Here is a 22,346-nt window from a genome sequence, read left to right as displayed (position 1 = left end):
GGCCTGTCCAGGCCCACGGACGCACCTGCACCGTTCGGGCTGGAAGGCGGCCAAGGTTGTTTGAACTGTTCTGGGGAGCAGGCGGGGCCCACGGAATGGATGTGACTGCGGCCTCCTGACCTGCGAGGAAACCCGGAGAGGACGCCGGTGGCCCGAGTGGCCAGCCAGGGGGCCGGGCCGCTCACATCGAGCTGCTTTTCAACGTTTACCGCGCGTTCCGTGCACAAGGGACACAAGGCGCTGCCAGGCGGTTTCGGGGATTCCTTCGAGGAGAAGGGGTGGTGAACCCCTGTCGCCCGCGGGCCTCGGAGCCCCTCCTGAGGAAGCCGGGAGACGTTTCTTGGAGGCCCCTCCCTGAAAGCTCCTCAGCCCCTCTTTTCTGGGGCCCTTTCCTTCAGTTATTTCAGCCGCAAAATCCTCCCTGCCTCCCCCTCCCCCTCCCCTTCTTCCTCCTCCTCCTCCTCCTCTCCCTCTCCCTCCTCCTTCACCTCCCCCCTCCTCCCCCTCCTCTTCCCCCTCCTCCCCTACCTCCTCCTCCTCCCCCTCCCCCTCCTCCTCCTCCCCCTCCTCGTCCTCAGGCCCAGGGGCCTGAGTCACAGAGGGGGTTAAGCTGATAAAGCAGTTCACACTCAGCCGCTAATGGGTGGTAATGACTTTGGAAGTTTGCCCCACTCGACCCTGCAGGGTGCCAGTCTCAAAGGCACATGGCAGGGTTGAATAACCCTTTCACCCACTAACTCAGTGTTTACTAATGTAACTTTATAACTCAGTGGCAGGTGATGCCACGCCATCCATAATACATGGGTCCCCTGCCTGTTCATAAAATGTAGTCCTGCTTAGAACCCCCACACGTATTCATTCATTCATTCATTCATTCATTCAACAAGCACTGAATGAATATTCAACTATAGGGGGTGCAAAGATAAAAGCTACATCTCACCTGCCCGGAAGACGCTCCTAGTCGCAAGGGTGACAGGGAGATGTATACCAATAAAAATATGTCAGGTGCCCTACCGAACGATGACACAGACTGGTGCATGCCTCCGGGACCTAGCACAGAACTAAGGCGTCTTTCCTGCTGTGTCTCTGATGCTGACACAGACCTGCCTCCCCTGGAATTCTGTGCACACGAAGCCAAGCCCCCTGAGCCCGACATTGTCATCACTTCTGCCAGTTCAGCCTCGGGATTGGGACCGATTGCCCCATCCTTTGAGTTGCCTTGGAGGGTTTCTCCAAACACAGGGTTTCAGTGCGTTCACCAAGGCAACAGGCCACATCACTGCACAAAGAACCAGACAATTCCGCTGGAGCCCGGCTTAATGAGAGCCCAGTGACGTCCGTGTGCCTCTCTCTGGAAAGAGGTCCGTCCCTCAACAGCCATGGGACTAGCCAGCAAGTTGGTCCTTGCCTGGGGAGCGGGGTGCTCACAATATGGGGTATCTCCCTACAAATGCAAGAGTGGGATGTCATGTCCGGATTTCCATTAGACAAATATAACATTTCCTGAATGGGGAGTGTCACACACTCCCCCACAGCCCCACTTACACCTGTGACACCTGCAATTCGCGTGATAGCATGCTCATTCTAGAAACAGAGGACAGAGTGCCCTGACCCGTCTTCTCCCCATTTATTTGGTGAGGGGGTGGGTGGGGCCAGGTTGCTTCAGGGCCATGGGAGGCAGACCGAGGAAGGGTCAGGAGCCACCCCTTAGAGATCAGACAGGCAAGAGTCATCTAAACCACATGTGAAATAGATATGTCTTCACGTCTAAAAAGGGGGCGACATACCAGTGCATGTTTAATAATTTAATAGCTAATATTTTAGTTCAGGTCTTATTTGTGCTGCAGCAGAACTGTGATTCCTTATCTTTTTATATGCAAATCTGACGGAACACTGGGCCCCTGTTCTCTGGAGCCTCTCAATATGCCTGTTGTATGAGGGAGGGAGGGAGGCATGTGGGCGGGGACAAAGTACCGAATTGGAAATCAGGAGGTAGGAGTTCAGTCCAGGGTGTGCGATTAACCTCTTGGAGACTCAATTTCCATATCTTAAAAATGATGTTAGATTAATGATCTCTTAGGTACATTTCAGCTCTACAATGCAATGACATTGAGCATAATTTGACTATTCAGAATTAGCGTAGGAATCAATAATTATAGCAGCTTTGCATTTATGACATTATATTAATCATGGACACATCATTTATTCGACCTCATGTTTTTAATAGGAATATAACCTCCAACAGAAACATTGCTCATCGGAGAAAAATATTCAGCTGCACCACGTGAAATCGCTGATATTTGACCATTTTGGACACACACAAATAGCAATTCATGTGGTTCAGCTAATATTCTCTCTTAAAAGGATCTACTTTAAGACATGGTTTCTAGACATAATGTGATTGATTTTAATTTCATGGGGCAACAGCCTTTTCCACAGAATCAGAACAAATAACAATAAAATTTTATGGAACAGCAAAAGACCTCAGATAGCTGAAGCCATCCTGAGAAAGAAGAACAAAGCTGGAGGTAACACAGATTTCAAGATACACTACAAAGCCATAGTTATCAAAGCAGTATGGTACTGGCACAAAAATAGACACATAGGTTAATGGAACAAAACAGAGAGCTCAGGAGCAAACCCATGCTATGGGGTCAATTAATCCATGACAGAGGAGACCATGATATATAGTGGTGAAAAGCCCGTGTCTCCAACAAATGGTGTTGGGAAAACTGGACAGCGACATGCAAAATAATGAGACTGGACCACTTTCTAACACCATACGCAAAAATAAACGCAAAATGGGTTAAGGATCTAAATGTGAGACCTGACCCGTAAAAATCCTAGAAGAGAGCACAGGCAGAAAAATCTCTGACGTCGGCTGTGGCAACACATTTCTGGATCGGTCTCCTGAGACAAGGGAAGCCGAAACAAAAATAAACTATCGGGACTACGTCAAGATAAAAAGCTTCCGCACAGCCAAGGAAGCAGCTGGCCAGACTGAAAGACAACCTACTGAACGGGAGAAGATATTTGCAAATGACATATCTGACAAAGGGTTAGTATCCTAAATATATAAAGAACTGATACAACTCAACACCAAAAAATCCAAACAATCCGATTAAAAAAAAATGAGCAGAGGACCTGAATAGACACTTTTCCAAAGAAGACGTCCAGATGGCCAACCGACACACGAAACGATGCTCCGCGTCACTCATCATCAGGGAAATACAGATCAAAACTACCTTAAGATACCGCCTTCCACCTGTCAGAGACACTAATATTAAAAAGACGAGGAGTAACAAGTTTTGGTGAGGATGCGGAGAAAAGGAAACTCTCTGTGCACTGTTGGTGGGAATTAAAATCGGTGCAGTCTCTGAGAAAAACAACTCAAAAAGTTAAAAACAGAAATATCACGTGATCTGAGGATGCCACTCCTGGTTATTTACCCAAAGGAAACAAAAGCACTAATTCAAAAAGGCACATTCACCCCTATGTTCATCGCGGCATTATTTACAATAGCCGAGATACAGAAGCAGCCCGTGTGTCCACCCCTAGATGAATGGATAAAGAGGACGTGACGTAATGGAATAGTACTCAGCCATTAAAAAGGGCGAGATGTGGCAACAACATGGATGGAGCTAAAGGGTGTGATGCGAAATGAAATAAGCCAACCTAAGAACGACAAATGCCATATGGTTTTCACTCATATGTGGAATCTGAGGAACAAAACAAGCAAACGAAGAGAAAAAAGACAAAAAAAGACTTTAAAAAAATGCTTATTTGTTTACTTGGGGGGGGGCATTCAGGGGAGGGGCAGAGAGAGGGAGAGAGAATCCAAAGCAGGCTCCACACTCAGCACAGAGCCTGACGTGGGCCTCGATCCCACGAGATCATCACGACCTGCCCTGATACCGAGAGTCCGACGCTCAACCGACTGAGCCACCCAGGGGCCCCACAAAAGACTCTTGACTACAGAGCACAAACGAGCGGTTGCCACAGGGGACCAAGTGGGGGGGATGGGCAGGGCGGGGGAAGGGAAGGGAGAGGTCCTGGCTTCCGGTTATGGAAAGAGTAAGTCACAGGAATAACAGGCACAGACCGGGAATACGCTCGACGGTATCGTAGTAGCCTTGCACGGTGCCGGATGGTGGCCATGCTTGGGAACACGGCGACCCGGATAACACGCGGAGAAGCTGGATCCCCACGTTGTACCCTGGAGACTCGCGTAACATGGTGCGTCAACTGTGCTCAAGTAAAACGTTGTTAAAAAGTTTTCACGGAGGGGTGCCTGGGTGGCTCAGTCGGTTAAGTGTCTGACTCTTGATCTCAACCCAGGTCATGATCTCGCGGTTCCAGAGTTTGAGCCCCACGTTGGGCTCTGCACTGAAGGTACAGAGCTGGTTACAATCAACACTGGCGAACCGAGGGAAAGTAACACCATAAAAATAAATCGTTTGGGTTACAAGAAAAAAAAAACCCCACCTAATTAGTTACTTTGCTTATCCTTATCGCCTCGTTATCAGGAACACCAATAACAATTATGCGTATCATTTAAAAAATGTGCCAGATTGACTTGGTATTTTTTTTTAATTCTAAATTCTTTTTGTAATTTTTATGTGGTTATCAAAGGCCAGCCCCAAGTTCACATGTGATCATCATTTATAATTTCTAAAATATGCAGCCAGCCCTTCTGGTCGGACCTACAAAATGGAGAGCCGCATGGCTCAGAGCCCAGATAGCATCGCTAGGCTTCGGGAAGGTAAGAATATCATTCGCGTTTATTTTTTAATTGTAAGTAAAAATACCGTTTGCTGAGCACCAAGTCCTCATGGAAAGAAACTCAAACACAAAGGACAGCTAGTAAGTCATAGGTGTGTTAAGTCTTGTAAACACATTCAGATGCAGAAGAATTAGGCACAGTTAGAGCCTCCCCTCCCGCTCCCACAGTGCCCACCGCTCGGCCCAGAGGCAGCCGGTACTCAACCGCGTCCCGTGTGGCCCTCGAGTCTCCAAATGTGATCTGCAGACCAGGGGCACTGGCCTCGCCCGGGAACTTGCTAGAAAAGCAGAATCTTCGGCAGCCCCAGATCTGCTGAATCAGATATCCTCGGGGGTGGGCCCGGTGACCCGTGTTTTTGTAGGCTCTGTAGCGATTTTAGGTGAGGTATGTCCACAAACATCCATGCTTAAAAATGACGGCACTGTCCCCAGACGAGCGTCCTGCAGCCTCCTGTTGTCCTAACTCTGTCTTGGCTGTAAAGAAAAGAGACGGTCCAGGTCTGTCCAGCGAAGAACTCCGTAGGATGCGGGACAAACAGGACAGTAAAGGAAGCTGGGATTCGGGGGAAACTTGTACGTTCCACACTGGTCCTGGGCCGCTCCTCACGTGCAGGGGAAGGTGTGTGCAACAGGTATACGGATGTGAAGAATTCAAAAGGCTCCTGCGTCTGTCCCCCAACGTAGGGTCCAGCCACCTCTGCCTTGTCTGTCGCTGCCCCTTCACTCCCCAGCCCATAAAGCGAGATCTCTCCGGGGTTCAGGAGGGAAGCCAGGCTTCCTTCCCTCCCCTTCCACATAATCCGCTGAGACCCTTCCGGATGGACGGCACAGAGAGACAGGAAGTGCCCTTTGCAGGCTCTGGAGGCAGGCTTGCTCCCTCCTTGCTCGGAGTGGGGGCTGACGGTCCGGGACACAGACTCCTTCGCGCAGGAGGGCCCAGCAGGCTTGAGGCAGGACTCTGCGATGTGCGGGCAGCGTCTGAGGGCGTCCCATCGGATGGGATTCTGACTCGGTGGTTTTCTATCAAGTCGAATAAAAATAGCACCTCGGCAGCTTCACTGCTGATGCACCTGAGCTCTGTCTTATGTTCTTTGCTGCTAAGCGTTCCTTTCTGTCTGGCTCTCTCCGGACTGTTTAAAACTGGCTCCAAACTCAGAGAAAACAAAGATACTTGTGCACGCGGAGATATTCAAACCACAGAGGGGCTAGGAGCCACGTTCTGGGAGAAATTTCACTTGCTCACGTCTTACCACTTGGTATGTGACCCGCTAACGCCCATCGGCCGGGAGTCTCACAGAAACCACTAGGTCTGCGGAAGCGGAAGACGTCATCTTTCTACGGGATCGTCAAGTGAAACGCTCGTCTCTTCCAACGCAGAATCGGACCGCTCTTCTAGTGCTCGGAGCACAAAGATAACGGAACGGTAAAAAGTCAAACCGCCTATCCTTGTAAATACACTGAAAATGTCAGATCTATTTTTGGACCTATTTTCCTCACTCGCTATTTTCTTTTTTTTTGACTCTTAAATTAAATGCTATGTAATTTTCTAGTTCCTAGGAAATGAGTAAGATGAAAAGGGGGGACGTGGGGACTGCATTTTGCTCCACACATAAAATTAGCCAATTTAATTAGTGTCCCCTAAATCTGCACTCAGACGTGGAAACGCGTCATACCTGTAGATGAGCCTGCTCGCTGTCCTACCCATCTTGACGTTTCAAACATTCTTGCCCATATTAAAACATTTTTTTTTTACATTTATTTATTTTTGAGAAACAGAGTGAGACAAAGCGTGAGCGGGGGAGGGGCAGAGAGAGAAGGAGACACAGCATCCGAAGCAGGCTCCGGGCTCCGACCTGTCGGCACAGAGCCCGACGCGGGGCTTGAACCCACGAACCGTGAGATCACGGCCTGAGCCGAAGTCGGATGCTCAGCTGACTGAGCCCCCCAGGGGCCCCCATTTCTGCCCATATTAAAGCTGATTTTGAAGTCACACGGACCTTCACACAGAAGCAGGACCAGAGGGAACGTGATCGTATCTCCTTAGGGGCAAGTGGACTAAACAGATACCATTTTGATTCGGGGCTAGTTTGCTGAAATTCCGAAATAACCCCAGCTGGCCTTAGCCCAGCTGAGGTTACGTGGATTATGTACAGCTGGCTATTAACTCCGGCTGTGTGCTGGCCCGAGGATGGCCTTGGGCTAGAACGAGGGAGAAGGACACGGAAACCCAACTGTTGGGGCCGTCCCTCCCTGTCCCAGACAGAGCCCTGCCGTCCATCAGTCTCTGCCCTCCACCCACACCCCGTCACCTCCTCCTCCCCAGCCAGGGAGACGAGTCCCTTCTGCCCCTCCCCCACAGCACCACCGGGACACGTACCCATCTGCACCAATGCTGTGGCCGCTAGGATGGGACCTGCCTGCCCACTCGATGGCCGTCCTCCTGAGAAGCCTTCCCAGCTCTCCCACACAGCGTGACCCCTTCGTGTCCTCACTTACCACATTGCCCGTGACCCAATGTGTGCGTCCAGATGTCGGCCTGCCCTCCGGAGCGGCCAGCTCTGTGACAGAGGGACACTATTCTCAGTCACTGGCCCCAGGTCCTGGAGTGTTTGCAGTGCTTGCTGGCGACCGCGGGAGCCTTGGTTGTCGACTTTGTCCTGGCGGTGGGAGTTTCTGTTGAATATTACAGAGTAACCGTGCTAGACTCTCCCCTCTCTAATGCCCATCAGACCTGCCGCCCCGACTGCCTCACGGCCCGGACCCTCAGTTAACCAGCAATCAAAACTGATAGCCACAGCCCATGCGATGACACTGGTCTTGCTCCCTGTCCCAGCACCTCATTTTGGGGTGCTCTGTGTGAAGTTCTAACGTTGCCTTCGTGCGGACTTACAAAGCTCCTAAATGCTGTATTTTCCTGGGAGATATTCGAAATGTTTTTTTAATGTTTTATTTATTCTGAGAGAGAGAGAGGCAGACAGAGAGGGAGAGAAGGAGAATCCCAAGCAGGGTCTACGCTGTTAGAACAGAGCTCGACACGGGGCTCGATCTCATGAACCTCGAGATCATGACCTGAGCCGAGGTCAAGAATTGGACGCTTAACTGATGGAGCCCCCCAGACGCCCCAGGAATCGTTAATATTATAAGCAAATTCCGTCAAGTAGCGTTCCACGAATTACCTGGGACTGGACAGCTTTCTTCCCTTGGACGTGAATTCTCAGCGGCTTCAGCAGAGATGATTCACCGGTAAACAGAGGCACCTCTGGGACAGTCACTTGGGATCCGTGCGTTGGCCAGTGTCAAACACGCGTGCCCTGCTCTCTCTACAACGTGGTCACCGTGGCTGAGAGGAGGCGGCCGTGCCCCGGGGAAGGGCCGATCCCGGTACCACTGGGCCCCCACGCGCGGGCGAACGCCTTCCCAGGAGGGGCGTGAAGTGACGTGAGGTTGTCTTGTTCTGGACACAGACCTCCTCTTGCACCTGTCAGGCTGCCTGTCGGCTCCGCGGAAGACAGTCGCTGACAGAAACCAGCAAACGAGAGCCAGTTGCGTTTGACCCACCAGCCTCAGAAAACACACTGTTTCCTGAGGTCCTCCTTCCCGTGCTCTGCTGACCTCCTTGGCCGACTTTTTCCAGGGCGAGTGGCCGGTGGGCGCCCACGATCGGAGCGCCACAACCCCCGGAGGGACGCCCACGAACACACACGCGTGCTTCACGCCCGGTTTACAAGGGAATACGCTGAGGGCGTGGGAGGAGATGATCTTCTCCCCACGGCAGGTCAAGTCGCTGCCCCCTTTCCTGACACCTGTCAACGCGCTTTGGTGTGTATTTTTGAACGGGCTTATTGCACGGAACCTGTCTGTAGCACTTACGTTGTGCTGGGCATTGTCCCGAGTGCCTTAAAAACATTATCTGGCTTAAGCCTCACACCAGGCTCGTGGACCTGGGTGCCTCGGCACCCTCGTCGTCCCTGTGTTCAGATGGAGAGACTGAGGCCCAGCAGGGCTACTAACAGGTGCCGAGTGGGCGAGCCAGCACTGTTTCTAGCCGCTACGCCGTGCTTTTCCTATCAGCTAAATGGGAACATCCAAGTTCACGTAAAACTAATCCCATGCTTTGTTCTTGTGTCTTGTGAGGAAAAAGGTTCCCTCTTAACAGATCCAAACACGTCAGGACACGACAAGCAGTGTCCCCCAGACCAGAACGAGGTAAGACTCGGGCGGCAGCTGGGGACCTCTGCCAGCTGGCCTGCTACAGGCCTGACGTCGTGGCCCTCGCCCCACAACAGCCAGGTCTAGAAGCACACGGGAGGCCCTTCCTCCTCGGACAGCCTCTGCTGTCCCCCTGCTTGGACCTCGGTCTCCAGGCTGCTGTGGTTTCAGCCGGTTGCCCCACGGGCCAGCACCCCCCAGCACAAGTGGTCAGAAGAGCCAGGACCCCCCACGAGACTCAGAGTGATTCCTGCCCCCGCTCCCAAATCTTGAAGAACAACCATGTCCTGTGACCTTCTAGAAACACCAACCGCATCCCCGATTCATGGGTGCAGATTCTCTCAAGGCCCAGGGGCACAGTGAGTCACATAGCTCAGCCACAGAAGCAGGTCCTCTGTCTTCTGCCCGTAACTTTTGAAGGCAGAGGTTTTAAGAAACGGGGTGCAGGTGCCTAATCATAGCCTCAAGGTACTCGATGCGCTAATAAGCATACGGCATTCTGGTGCGGGTGCAGCGGACTCTGAACTGGAAAATTTCATCAGAAGGACGAGAATAAGTGAGAGTTTTCCTCAACTGACCTTTTATAAAGAAACACATTTCCTGTAGTAGAGAAAGAAAGGATATTTGACAATAAGACCGAGCTGACGATGGCTTTATCCCATGAGTATCGAAAAGAGTCCGGATGCTATAAAACTCCTCAGGATGTGTGGGAGCTGAACTTTATGACAAATCATGTGGATGTATATATTTCCTTAAAAATAAGACATATGGTGGGTGAAATGGGTGATGGGGACTAAGCATACCCCTATGGTGACCGGCACTGAGAAACACTGTGGAACCACTATATTGCACGCTTGAAACTTAACAAACAATTGAAATAAAAGAAATACATACACTAAAATATTGAAATGGTTACTGCTACCTGTTTTTCAATATTTTCCCTAAAATATTGGGATCCCAAGAGAGATCCCAAGAGCCAAGGAGAGATGATCTCAAGAGCCAAGGTGAGAGATCCCAAGAGCCAAGGATCTGACAGCCAAGGGCACAGTGTGGGGCCAGGGAGCAGGTGTGAACATACAATTCTCTTCAGCAACAAGGGTGGTGATTATTTTATGCAGCGTATCATCTGGGCTTTGTCCTTTTGATGGCCGAGGTACAGATTAAGAATTTTGTTTTATTTTTTTAATGTTTATTTATTTTTGAGAGAGAGAGAGAGAGAGAGAGACAGAGTGTGAGTGGGGGAGGGACAGAGAGAGAGGGAGGCACAGAATCCGAAGCAGGCTCCAGGCTCTGAGCTGTAGGCACAGAGCCCGACGCGGGGCTCGAACCCACGGACCGCGAGATCCTAGCCTGAGCCAAAACCAGGAGTCGGACGCTCAACTGAGGGAGCCACCCAGGTGCTCCTGGATGGTGAATTTTATACGATAACCATCACTCTTGCTACTGAAGGTAGCTGTGCATCTGTAGCTGCTCCCAGGTCCCGAACCGCTTCCCGGGATGTACCTGCTTAATCTACTCAGGCGTCCCTAGCACAGTATCCCAGGCACGGCAGCTTGAACAAACAGACACGTATCTGTCACAGTTCTGGGGGCTGGAAGTCTGATAGGGACGTGCCGGCAGAGCCCGGATCTGGTGAAGACCATCTTCCTGGCCTGTAGATGATGCCTCCTCGCGGTGTGCTCCCCAGGCAGACAGAAATCCCATGGCTCCCCGTGGTTTATGAGGGCACCGATCCCCCTCATGACCCAATCACCTCCCAGTGCCCCACCTCCTCATACCATCACACCGGGGGTTAAGGGTTCAACACATAAATTTGGGGGGAGACCCAAAAATGCAATGCTAACAAACCTTGACAAACTCTGCCCAGTGAAAGAGGCCAGGCACAGAAGGACACGTACCGTGGTTCTTCTTGTAGGCGATGTCCAGGAGAGAAGACAGATTGGAGATCACCAGGGCCCGACGGGGGGAAGGGAGAAGGTAATCACCCAGCGGGCACAAGGTATTTTTGTGGGGTTGTTAGGGCCCATCCTGATCAGGGTAATCGAGGAACGCTCCCTGGGGGAAGTGAGATTTGAATGTGCCCTCGAGAGTCCATGGGTGTTTGTCGTGGGCACACAGCGGGCCATCCAGATCCCCCTCGGAACTGAAGCCCCTCACCCCTCACCCCTCCAGGGTGGTGACAGCCTACAGCTGAGGACGCCTCCCAGAGTCGCCTCGCCTGGAGGGACCTGCCCCGCAAGCTTACGAAGGCCCCCTAGACGCCGCCCACTTCCGGTGATGGGTCCGTGTGAGGGCTCTCCCTGCTCAGGGCTCTTCGCCCACCTTCTGCTGCCGCCCATCCCGTCTCCTTCAATTCTTCCGGGTGTACGTCCCGCCAGCCCTGGCCATGGGGACCCGCTCCCGCTTCACAGCCACAGGTGTGAGAGCACTGGGGGCGCCGGTCGGCTCCGGAGGCCTCTCGGGCGCTCAAAGCATCAGCTCCCTTGTCTATAAAACAGGGGTCCTAAGGGGACAATCCTCAGAGCGGCTGGAAAAGTTAAATGAGCCAACGCACTACAGCTCTTAGCTCAGTGCTCGCTAAAAGTCGCCGTGTGTTCACGTGTTGCTCGCGGAAAGTACGGGAAACGGACGAGGGGACAAGGAAGGCAGTAGAAGCTGCTCCTGGGTCAGCGGCCTGGGTGTCATCTTCGGGGTGCACGCGCGTGTGTTCTGAGGGGCGTCCCGCGCACCCATGCACACTTCCTGCGTGAACCTCCTCCTTAGCACCTGCCGTCCGTCCGCCACACGGTTCACGCGGTAGTGTGGTCTCCGAAGCCGGATCGCGGGGTAAGGAGGCGCCGGGCGCTCAGGGGCTTTGGGACACCCTCCCCGGTCCTTGTGGCCGGTTTTCCACCTGGAAGAATGTGGACACGCGTGTCGACCAAGAGAAGAATAAAAACTGAGTGGGTGGGAAATGACCTGACCATAGATGACGATGATGGTGAAAAGGACCCAGGACAGACTGACTTCAGCAGCAGAGGGGTGCACCGCCCCTCAAGGCCGGGAGAGAAAGGCAGGTGATTCGGAGGAGGAGAGAGGAGAGTAAAAGTTGGTGTCAACTCTGTTCCTGTTAACAACGTGCCAGCGTGTCACCTGCAGACGTGTCATTGGGCAGGATGGTGGAACTGGGGAAGGCACGGAGACTTCTCTGGAGACTGACGGAGATTCAGCGAGGTGGGCGAAGAAGCAGAAACAAAGGATGACTACGGCCGTTTGGGGCCACCCAGAAGCGGAGATTGGGTCTGCAGTCTGTCCAGGGGACAGACTTGTCCACGGCTCCCAGGACCTGGTTTGGGCTTCAGAAAGGGGCCGGTTGGCTCAGGGTCCGCGTGGGCCAACGGCAAGGCAGGTAACTGAGGAGGGCAGGAGCCAGGCCCTCCAGGATCGGCCTGCTAACTATTTGTCCCAAGTGTCCCGCCGCACTGTCCTGCCCAGTCCTGACAGAGGGCGAACCAGGGACGACCTGCGCGTAAGACCGGAAGGGGGTCTGGGACCCTGGAGGCTCCAGGAGGCAGTGAGTTGGAACTCAGCCCTGTGCACTTGAGAAACACAGGCGTCCCTGCAGTGGCAGAGGGACAGGTCTTGCCCACTGTGTCACTAAGAAAATGGAGGGGACACCAGGGGCTCCCCCACCGGCCTGGCCACTGTCATGAGGAAGCCGGGGCCCCTGGCATCTACAGCACTTGACCCACTGCACGAGAAAGGCAGGCGCACATCTGGGGGCACCCCTTCGCTGCCCCCCGACTCCTCCTGCAGCCTGGCTGGGACTGAGCAGACCCAGCAGGGGCCGTCCTTACCTTGACCGGGTCCTTCAGCGCCCGCAAGCATGGCGGCCGCCATCTGTACCTTTTACAAGGTACAGGACGCCAAGTCGCAGGACGCCAACTGCAGAACGCCAAGAAAAGTGACGGAACGTGGAAAAGGAGAAATGGAAAACTATCAATGTCCTGTGACAACAACAGAAAGGAAATATGAAAAACTCAGTGTTAATGTGCCGGTGTGATTGGATTTTGGACCAATTTTCTTTTTTGAATTTATAATGAAGTTTATGGAATAAGTAAAGCAAACAGGGATAAATATAACCGTCATCACAAAATTACGTTTGTGCGTATGGGCACACACATGTGCACATATAGGTCGCTCTCTCTAGACACACTTGTATATATAAAACACATACAGACAGGTGTCAAATTGCACAGCCAGAAATGATGTAGCTCATCCTGTTCTACCATAAAGAACATTGGCCAACAGAAGTCGTTGAAAAATGCCAAGCGCACACCACGGAAGCCAGGGAAGACCTTGCATTTGGCCTTCTGGAATGTGCTGTGGCCGCCGGCCAGCCTCCCCCGTCCTGGCAAGGATGCAGGGTGCAGAGGGAGGCAGAGGGTGGGCCCAGCGCGGAGGCGTGGGGCTCTAAGGCAGGGGGACTTTGCGTGAGGTGTGGGTTTGATGGGCACGGGGACACCCAGGTCACGCGCTGGGGGAACAGAATTACCTGCTGAGTGAAGTTTTGTGTCCAATTTGGAAGCTGCTATGGAAACCTCTCCTGGCGCCTGTGTTTTCAGAAAAGTGGAGAACAGGCCAACGACACTTGCCAGATTTCTTGCTGGGTCAGTCCAGTTCTGCTCTCCGTCTTGGGAAACAGCGACACCCGAATCTGAAGGAGGTACCTGCTCCCAGCGGGCCTCCTCCGGCCTCCCTCGTGCCCCTCTCTGACGGGTTCCATGTCTCCCTGTGTTCTCCACCATGGTTGACGCTGTCTCGAATTATCCCTCACTGTCGATGCTTCTAGCGGAATGTCCCTGCCGACGGCAGCCCTGTGGGAGGGACGCCGCCCGCCCCAGATGCCAGCGCCTGGGAGTGCCGCGGCCCGGCGCACGGGAGGAGCCTCCCCACGCTCCGCCACAGGGGCCCCCCCTGCTTCCCAAGCTCCTGTCCACCCTTCCCCCTCCACTTCCCATTTCCTCCGAGGGCAGGGCATGTCAGGGTGCAACCTTAGGGGTGACGGTTGCACGTGGCCGCGAGATAGAGACAACCCAAGCGTCCATCAGCTAACAGGTGGGTCAAGAACGTGTGGTCCGTCCAGACCACGGAGAGTCATTTGGCAATAAAAGGGAAGGCCGTCCTCACACATGCGATCACACGGATGAACCTTAAATAGATTACGTCAGTGAAAGAAGCCAGACACGAAAGACCACATGTTGCATGATTCCGTTGACATGGAATGTCCAGAACAGGGGAACCCATAGCTCTAGTGAGTCGATCTGCGGTCGCCAGGGGCTGGGGGGAGGGGACAACGGGCAGTGGCTGCTGAGGGTCCCAAAGGGGTTTCTCTCGGGGGCGATGAAAATGTTGAGACAGTTGATAGAGGCGGGTGGTCGCACAGCCTCGTGAATGTTCTAGATGTCACTGACGTGCACACTCAACTCACAATGGTTAACCTTATGTGAATTTACCTCAACTAAAAAAAAACCCTTAGATTTAGGGCTCAGAGAGATTTAGGGGCTGGAGGATAAGGCTTTAGGATTCAGAGGGGATTCATTAAAGGAGTTAGGATGCTAAATATATTTCCAGTGTCACTAGGTCACCAGTTGGCCCCTCGGGGCTGCCTCAGAGCCCCTGAGGAATATGGTGCTCTGTGAAAAAGCATTCTGAGCTTCAGGTAGTGGAGTCATCAACTTTGGGACGTAGCCTTTTCCTTTTCAATTGTTGGGGACTGTCTGTAATTTAGTCTCTTGAATGCAGTCAACCCTTGGCTCTTGTTGTGGATTAATCAATAGAAAGACATCATAGTGGTAATCTTTGGGGAGGCAAAATTCAATTTAATCCATTTTTTCTATTTGTTAGCTCCTCTGGTAATTGGTTTGATGGGGAAGAAGTTTGAAGTTATTGGTTAAATAGAGGTTTTTGGATTATCTGTGAATTTCAATTATCCATGCTTCACCTGGCCCCAATTAGCACTAATAATTGAGTTAACTGAATAGAAGTCATTTCCCATCATATCAGTTTTACCATAGCCTTATTTATTGTTTCACTAATGGAGACCCCGAAACACAAAGCCCCTTTCTCCAGCCAGCACTCACACCCCCATCCCACAATTTGTCAAATTAATGCTGTTTAACGGGCTCCAACTTGACTGCACAGTTAATGGTATGAAACAAACACTCTTAATAATACGAGCGCAGCTAAGGAGGGCGACCAGAAATTTCTAAAGTGCGCTGGGCTGTGTTTGCATTTGTGGCCAGAAGGTTTCCCAAAGCGTTTCTAAAGTGCAGCTAGACGTCTTCCTCAAGGTTTTCAACTAATTTGTATGTTCGATGTCGGTGAAGATTGTTGTTGTCTTAATTTGTCCCAGTTTAAGTCACGACAGCTTCTGCAGTGCCAATTTCACCAGCCGCCTGCTTTCAAGATGTGTTCTTTTCTATTTACCAAACGCCATCCACAGGCCTGTTAAGGTTTCAGTCTCTCTTCTTGGACACGTTTGTATTTATATTAAACACAATAAATATCTGCCATTCCAACGGCCCCCTTTTGACCTTCTTTGATCTCTGAATCCCAACATCCCCAAACGCCGCATGGAAATTAGCCCGGCCCCTCCCGCGGGGCAGCCAGGAGGGCAGGGTTTCCGCAGCTGCGAGGCCCTGCGACTCTCACCGTGTTTGTCCATTGCTATGGTGATGCAGCGGGCAGCCGGGCCCCGGGGAAAGTCCGGCTAGGTAAGGCTAGGACTCCAGCCGAACACACGATCCTGGTGCCAGGGTGCCGGGCGGGGCAGGGCTCCCCGTCGCTGCCCGCAGTGAGGCTGCAGGTGCACACACGCACTCCGGGGGCAGGCGCGCTGTCCCTCCGTAGACACGTCACCCTGCGGGGCCACTCGGCTTTCGGCTCCGAGCCAGCCCACGCGGAGCTCTGGGCGGTGGAAATGTGGAAGGTTTCGTGCTCCTACTGGGACAACGTCACTGCCTCGACCCCACATTGCGCTCTTCTTGGTGAATAAAGCAGCCGAGAGAGGCACCGAGAACCCACCAGCGAGGACCCCAGGAGAAGCCCCTGGCTCTGCGCGGACAGCCTGCTCCCCACCGTCCTGTGCGGGGGAATGATGACCCGGCCTTCCCTGACGCCGTGAGACAGCCACTGGCTGGGGCCGTTTCTCTCCAAAATGAATAAGTTAACTAATACACCGTTCTTTCGTGTGGTTTCTAAAATAATAAAACCGCCTAGGCAACCGTCCGAGAATCAGACAGACAGCTTCTAAGTTCTGCTTTTCTCGGTCTCATTTGTGTCTTTTGTTTTTGTTTCTTTTCTCATGATGTATTTGATGCTGGTTAAAGGACCGCTGACCAGTCTCTAAGGGACATGAAAAGCTTGGAAGACGATAAATATTTGAGAAGGCGGTACCTGGACATTGCCATTGAAAGATGTCCTTAACGGTGTTTCGGATCGGCCAGCTACGCAGATTTCTAAATGCGAAAAGTACATGGTGACGTCTAAGTGTTAATTAATCATTTATTTTGTTACTTTGGAAACTAGAAGCTGATCGTAGTTGACATCTGAGGCTAGTGGGGACATGATCCCTGTCTTTCCTGCCCAGTGGCCTCTCAGTCTCTGTTCTCGCGAAGCGTAAGTGAATTCTGTGCAGATTGTCACTTTCCTGTCACTGGTGTGCATCCTGCTGGGCGCTAATCAGCTTGTAGTCCTATTTGACTTAAGGTTTGGGGACCCCAAGGCCGTGTGGACAACCCCACATCAGCAACACATTGGGTAGGAGAGGGTCAGATGCCTGGCATCAGGCGTTTCAGTGATTTTTCAAAACAGGATTGATTTACCAGTTAATCTTGACAATTGCTGGGTGTTTCTTGGCATTTATTCAATAGAATTATGGGCGTTAGAGACTTTCTGAGACAGCAGTTGTTCCATGGCTGAAGATAGTTTCTACCCCAATTTTCCACTTAGGTTTTGAAGAACTACAGTGTTTTTAACTTCCCTTAAAAGGTGTTACCAGGTAACAGAAAACAGGTTGAAAAAATGCTAAAGCCAGCTTAATTTTCCTTTTCGAAGCTTAACGCAGTTAATTCGCTTTTTCTGGCAAGCGTCTCCCTCTCGGTGGAAAGACCGAGAGGGCTCGTCCTGACAGAGATCCTCAACCCAGGTATGAAACCGGGTTTTCTTCTGAGGAAAAGCCTTTCTTGGAATATTGACTTCCCCCAAATCGTTTCAGGGCTTTGGCTGGTGCAGAGTTGACAGAGGCCTGGACATCTATATGCGACAGAAAGGAACCCTCGCCAGAAACTTCTCTGGGTGATGTTGCTGGCAGATCATAATACCAGTGCCGGCCATTATCAGCGGGCACCTCTGCGGAGCGGAAGATGCCCAAAGGGTGGTTGAAATGACTGATATTTGACAAACACTTATCTTCACAACGTAAACACTTGTTCCTGGCAACCACGAAAGCCCATCCCTCGATTCGGTTTTCTCACGTATTACAGAAAATAAAAATCCAGATGAAGAAAACAGACCCACTTTGCCGGGTCCTGTCATTACTGCCCTTGTGCGATCATTATTCGCATCGCTGTCGATACCATAAATTTGAAGTGATCTCAGTGACATTAATAAGGATTTCTGGCCGGCGTGTGTTTGTGATGTGGCCTCCCGGGCTCGGTCTGTCACATCAGCGTTCACCGCGTCGTGCTCTCCGAAGGGCAACTTTGCTTTCAAAACCCCTGGAGAAAGAACCCCCTAAGACTCCCCACGCCCCGGACCAGGCACTCTTACCTGCTGCTGGGCCTGAATTCAATTTCCACTTAGGTCAGAAGCACTTCTGTGAGTGGAAGGTGCCTTGATTCAACATGAAAGGCCGTCGGTCTCGCAACACTGAAAAGAAAGGCGGCCTTTAATACGACATGGGATTCACCAGCCCCTTTGCTGAACCCACTTGCCCCCAAACTCCCTGCCCCATTAACCAGCACACATGGGACTCTGGCTGAATGTTCATTACAAACAGAGTTTAGTCTCTGTTCAGGAACGGGCTCGGGTTTTCGCTGGTTAAGATCAAGGGCCTTGTTCAAGGTGCACATGTGTATTAGTGTTAATAATCCAGTGTCAGTGAATGCCGTGCTAATTTAAAACCATGCTCTGTAAACCTCTGCCTCTCGCGGCCGCATATCCAAATGTCCCGGAAAGAGAATCGGTTAAGATTAGCTTATCTGTGGCTTACGTGTCTCAAAGGCCATCAACAATATATTGCTTGGAATTCTTAGAAATCAGTTGTGTCCATTTAAATTGGTGTTGTTACTGAAGTAACGAAGTAACTGAAGTAAATGGCCTGGGAGCCATTTAGAGGCACTTTGTTATGACCGAAGCTCCCGGTCCTGGAACTGTACTTCTCCGGTTCGCCCGGAGACCTTGATTTAAAGAGTGACCCCAAGACTCTGCTGGCGGCAAATGTGGGGTGAGCTACTGCGTGCGGCCGGGAAAGGCTCCTGGGCGCCACTGTCCTTGGTGTGGAACGTGCCCCGTGAATCCACGTTACCAGACCACACACGTCATTTCAAACAACGCAGCGATGACAGAGAAAGCCTTGCCAGTCGCTGGTGCACATGATAACAAATAAATCAGCTAAGGGGTGCCTGGGGGCTCAGTCGGTTAAGCCTCCGACTTCAGCTCAGGTCACGATCTCACAGTTCGCGAGTTCGAGCCCCGCATCCGGGCTCTGTGCTGACAGCTCGGAGCCTGGGGCCTGTTTCGGATGCTGTGTCTCCCTCTCTCTCTCTGACCCTCCCCCACCCCCCACCCTGCTCACATGCTCTCTCTTTCCCTCTCTCCCTCTCTCTGCCCCTCCCCCACTCACTCTCTCTCTCTCTCTCTCTCTCTCTCTCTCTCTCTGTGTCTCAAAAATAAATAAACTTTCTAAAAGATCAGCTAAAGAAACGAAGAGCCCACCGAAAGGCAGAAGGAGATGGTTTGAAAACAGCAAATAATCTGTTTTTCAAGAAAGAAAGGGACTTCGTTTAGCAGAGGTATCAGCAGTGAAACGTCACTGCCATGCAAGTACCCTTCGCAAAATAAATGTCGCCTCTTGTGGCGGAGACAACAGACACACAGCTCCCTTTAGCGTTCTAGTCTAAAATGGTTTTTCCCACTTACAAAAATAGGTGATAGTTTTTAACCATATAATTTAGTGCATATAACTCGTCTTTTAATAGGTAACCATGAGTGAACACTCTATGGAATTGTTAGGATCGGCTGACGAAGAAGAATGTTATTAAGGCTTAAGGAAAGCCAGCGACAATGCCGAGGTTTTCAGGGGAGAGAAAGCCTCTTTTCCAGTTTGACCCAGGACAAGGGGAGAGAACCGTTTCTTACAGAACACGGAAGCCCTGGACTTGCCCTCCGCTCCCACGTCAGGTGGCTGGGGCCCCACGGCGAGGAAGGCCGTGCAGTGCTTAGCTGAGTGTCAGCTTTTGTACTTTGGGGACTGAGATTTGGGCCTTGCGGTTTTTACAGTTAATCATTAACTTCTCTGAGGTCTTGACGGCATTTCAGTGGAGCTAGAAATATGCCACTTTTCCAAGGAGTCTGTCTTGTAATTTCCCATTTTACCCCCAAAATCTAGTTAGCAGCTCATTGACCCGAGCTGGGTTAGGTGGAGACTAAACCCATGCTTCTGAATTCAGCAGAGCATCTGGGTTAAATAAAACCGGGAAAAGGAAAGGCAAGGACTCTTGTACTGAATACTTAATTTGCACATTAAAAGCTGATCATTAATCCTATATTTTAACACTGCAAATGTCAGAAGCTATTATTTCCTGGGGAGTCTGACAGTTCCAGGGATAGACTGTCCTGTTGCAAAGTCCGTGGAATGAGCGTGAATAGATTCTGTATCAAACCCGAAGGCCATTAAATAATACTTAAAGGATCAATTTGTTGTCACACGTAAGCAAAGGGTAGGACTCCTAGAACAAACCGTAACCACCACAGAATCACAGCGGGAAGATCACGTTATTAAAATCTAATAAAACATGTAAATACAATATCGTACACAGATAAGTATACACTTATTACAGTGCTGCGATGTGCGTCTGCAGTTCAACGTTCTTGAAATAAAATAAAGATAAGGCTTCCAGGGGCCCAACGACCATCGGTTTGTTTTTTTCAATGTTTGAGAAACCCCAGACCCTCAGGTGCCTAAAACAGCCAGCCAAAGGCTGTTTTCAAGCGATTCCGGTACAAACCAATGTGACCGTAACCATTTACCAGTTTCTGAGAAATCACAAATCAAACACATTAAAAAAGCTGTCTTTGGACCAAATTGGAGTTTCTAACAAGACTGCCTACCGAGCGTTATATGTGCCTGATTATTAAGCTTTTAAAGCTGGGCTTCCCTAATGCCACTTGAAAGGGGCGGGCGGTGCTCCCTCTCCCTAAGCTTATTAAGTTCAAGTTTTGTGCAAACAGCTATTTAAAATGATTTGTTCATAAATGTGCACATGGCTTTCAACATAACAACTTTCACACACTGTAACAACGACAACAACAACAACAACAACACAGTACAAGGAAAATAAAGCTGAAGCAGCCACGAGAATCTTGCACTGATGGTGTTTTGAAATAGTACCTTTGGATCTCTTCCCCAAATCTTCAAATGACTTTTAAAATGTAGCGGGTCTTGCGTAATTAATGCGCTAAATGCCCATCGCCAGCCTGAAAACACCAGAGCAAAATGTAGCCGATTTCCTCCCCGAACGTTCGATTTTATATTCTTTGAACTTCCTCAGAATGTGGTGACCCTTCTAAGAGAAACTTTAAAGACGCGTTAGTCATTTTGTTGAGGCTTAAGGACATTCACTGTGTCCAAGCAGGAGACTGGCACTCATTCACCGGCCCGCTGGCCGCGAGGGTAAAGCCGAGCAGGGAGGCCAGGCCGAGGCTTATTTGAGGAGCAGAAAGGGGAAGCCGTCTTCTGGGCCCACTGGAGGCAGGGGGCGGAGGCGAGCCGGGAACTCATTCCCCATCCCGGAGTCCAGAGCTCAGAAACTACTGGAAAAGCCCAAACTCCCACGCTCCCTATTCTCAGTTCAAGGTTTCATTCGGGACAATCAGGAGGGCCGCTTCCCAATCCCACGACCTGGGAGGCTCACTTAAAATACTGTGTGTCGATAAAATGAATAACAGCCATACCCACCCCCCCAAAAACAACCCGCCATTTTATTGCATTTCATCCAGTTTTTCTTACGAACACACAAACTCCGTAGGTGTTTCCTAACTTGGAGTCTGAACCAAAATCCTTGCGTATTCCTCAGTGCGGGAAGATGTTTAGACTTCCAAACTCTGCAATCCAAAATACAACCAGTGCACGGAAATGGGAACAGAGTAGTGAATAAGGCTCACATGGGGGTTCTTGGGCTTCTGGGCCTGAGAGAGGAAGGAGCGGGCCCTGAGCAGCAGAGGAAACCCTCCCACCGCAGCCCCCTTTCTGCAGAAAGCCAGCCCCGCGGGTGACAGAGCAAGGGGGTCCCTCTCCCCGCACACACGCCCAGGGGGTCTGATCCCCAGGAAAACCAGCAGCCCCGGGGCCAAAAACAACGCACAGCCTACTCTGTGCTGCTCACTGGCTCCACCTCTCTCTCACCTCCGAAGACACACGGCAGTGTTTTGAGAGAGACACAAATAAAGCGCAAAGCTAAACAATTAAAGTCTGGGACAGGCCCAAGAGGCGGTTATTAACGAGACTATTTACACAGTAATGTCAGGGCTTTTTTTGAAATACCAAAGATGTTTTGCCCAGAGAAAATGTAGTACTTTTCAGCATTTTCAAAAAACAAACAAAAAAACCTAAATATGTATCAATTCCCAAAGCACTAGGCACACCTACTTATCTGAAACCCAAGACTGCTGCTGTTGTAAGGGTTTGTAGAACTCACTTCCTGTCTTTGTACTTACACAACAGGATATTTGAATAACAAAGACCACGGAGAAGCCAGGCAAAACCGTGGGGCCCCACCTCACGTGGGCATTTCTTCATTTCCTAATCCCATCTCTCTTGTGTTCCGAGTTGCCCAAGTAATTTGCAAACACAAAGGCATCGGTAGGGTAGTGACTGCCTGTCGCTGTGCACCTTACCAAGCAAGGGCAGCGTTCACCCGGGACCCCTGCATGTAGCGAGGAGCTGCTTGTGTCCCGAGGAAAAACTGCTTGTGGTCCCATGGCTCAGGGTGTGCTGAGGTCCACTATGACCTCCGTCTCAGTTTCCCAGGCTCAATGAGCAAACACAGGGAGGCACTCGGGGGCAGGTGTGTGATGTCCCCCCACATTCACTG

At 51.2% G+C, this 22,346-nt stretch overlaps 1 long non-coding RNA gene across 4 annotated transcripts; it reads right to left on the bottom strand.

Annotated features, from left to right (window-relative positions):
- Window positions 1–3,965: 3,965 nt before the first annotated feature.
- Window positions 3,966–21,181, bottom strand: LOC132666126 (uncharacterized). 4 transcript variants are annotated; one of them, XR_013551175.2, is made up of 6 exons: window positions 20,645–21,181; window positions 13,526–17,901; window positions 11,998–12,977; window positions 7,959–11,884; window positions 7,279–7,439; window positions 3,966–6,180 (listed from the first exon to the last, which is right to left on the bottom strand). It is a non-coding gene; the product is annotated as an uncharacterized LOC132666126 (long non-coding RNA). The 4 variants fall into 4 exon arrangements; XR_009604502.3 differs by having other exon boundaries at window positions 7,959–12,326; window positions 12,828–12,977; XR_013551174.2 differs by having other exon boundaries at window positions 7,959–12,977; window positions 13,526–13,663; window positions 17,803–17,901.
- Window positions 21,182–22,346: the final 1,165 nt, after the last annotated feature.

This window comes from Panthera onca, chromosome D3 (genome assembly GCF_046562875.1).
Source record: "Panthera onca isolate mPanOnc1 chromosome D3, mPanOnc1 haplotype 2, whole genome shotgun sequence".
NCBI classification, from domain to species: Eukaryota; Metazoa; Chordata; class Mammalia; order Carnivora; family Felidae; genus Panthera; species Panthera onca.
This window is presented reverse-complemented; position numbering and strand designations above follow the sequence as displayed.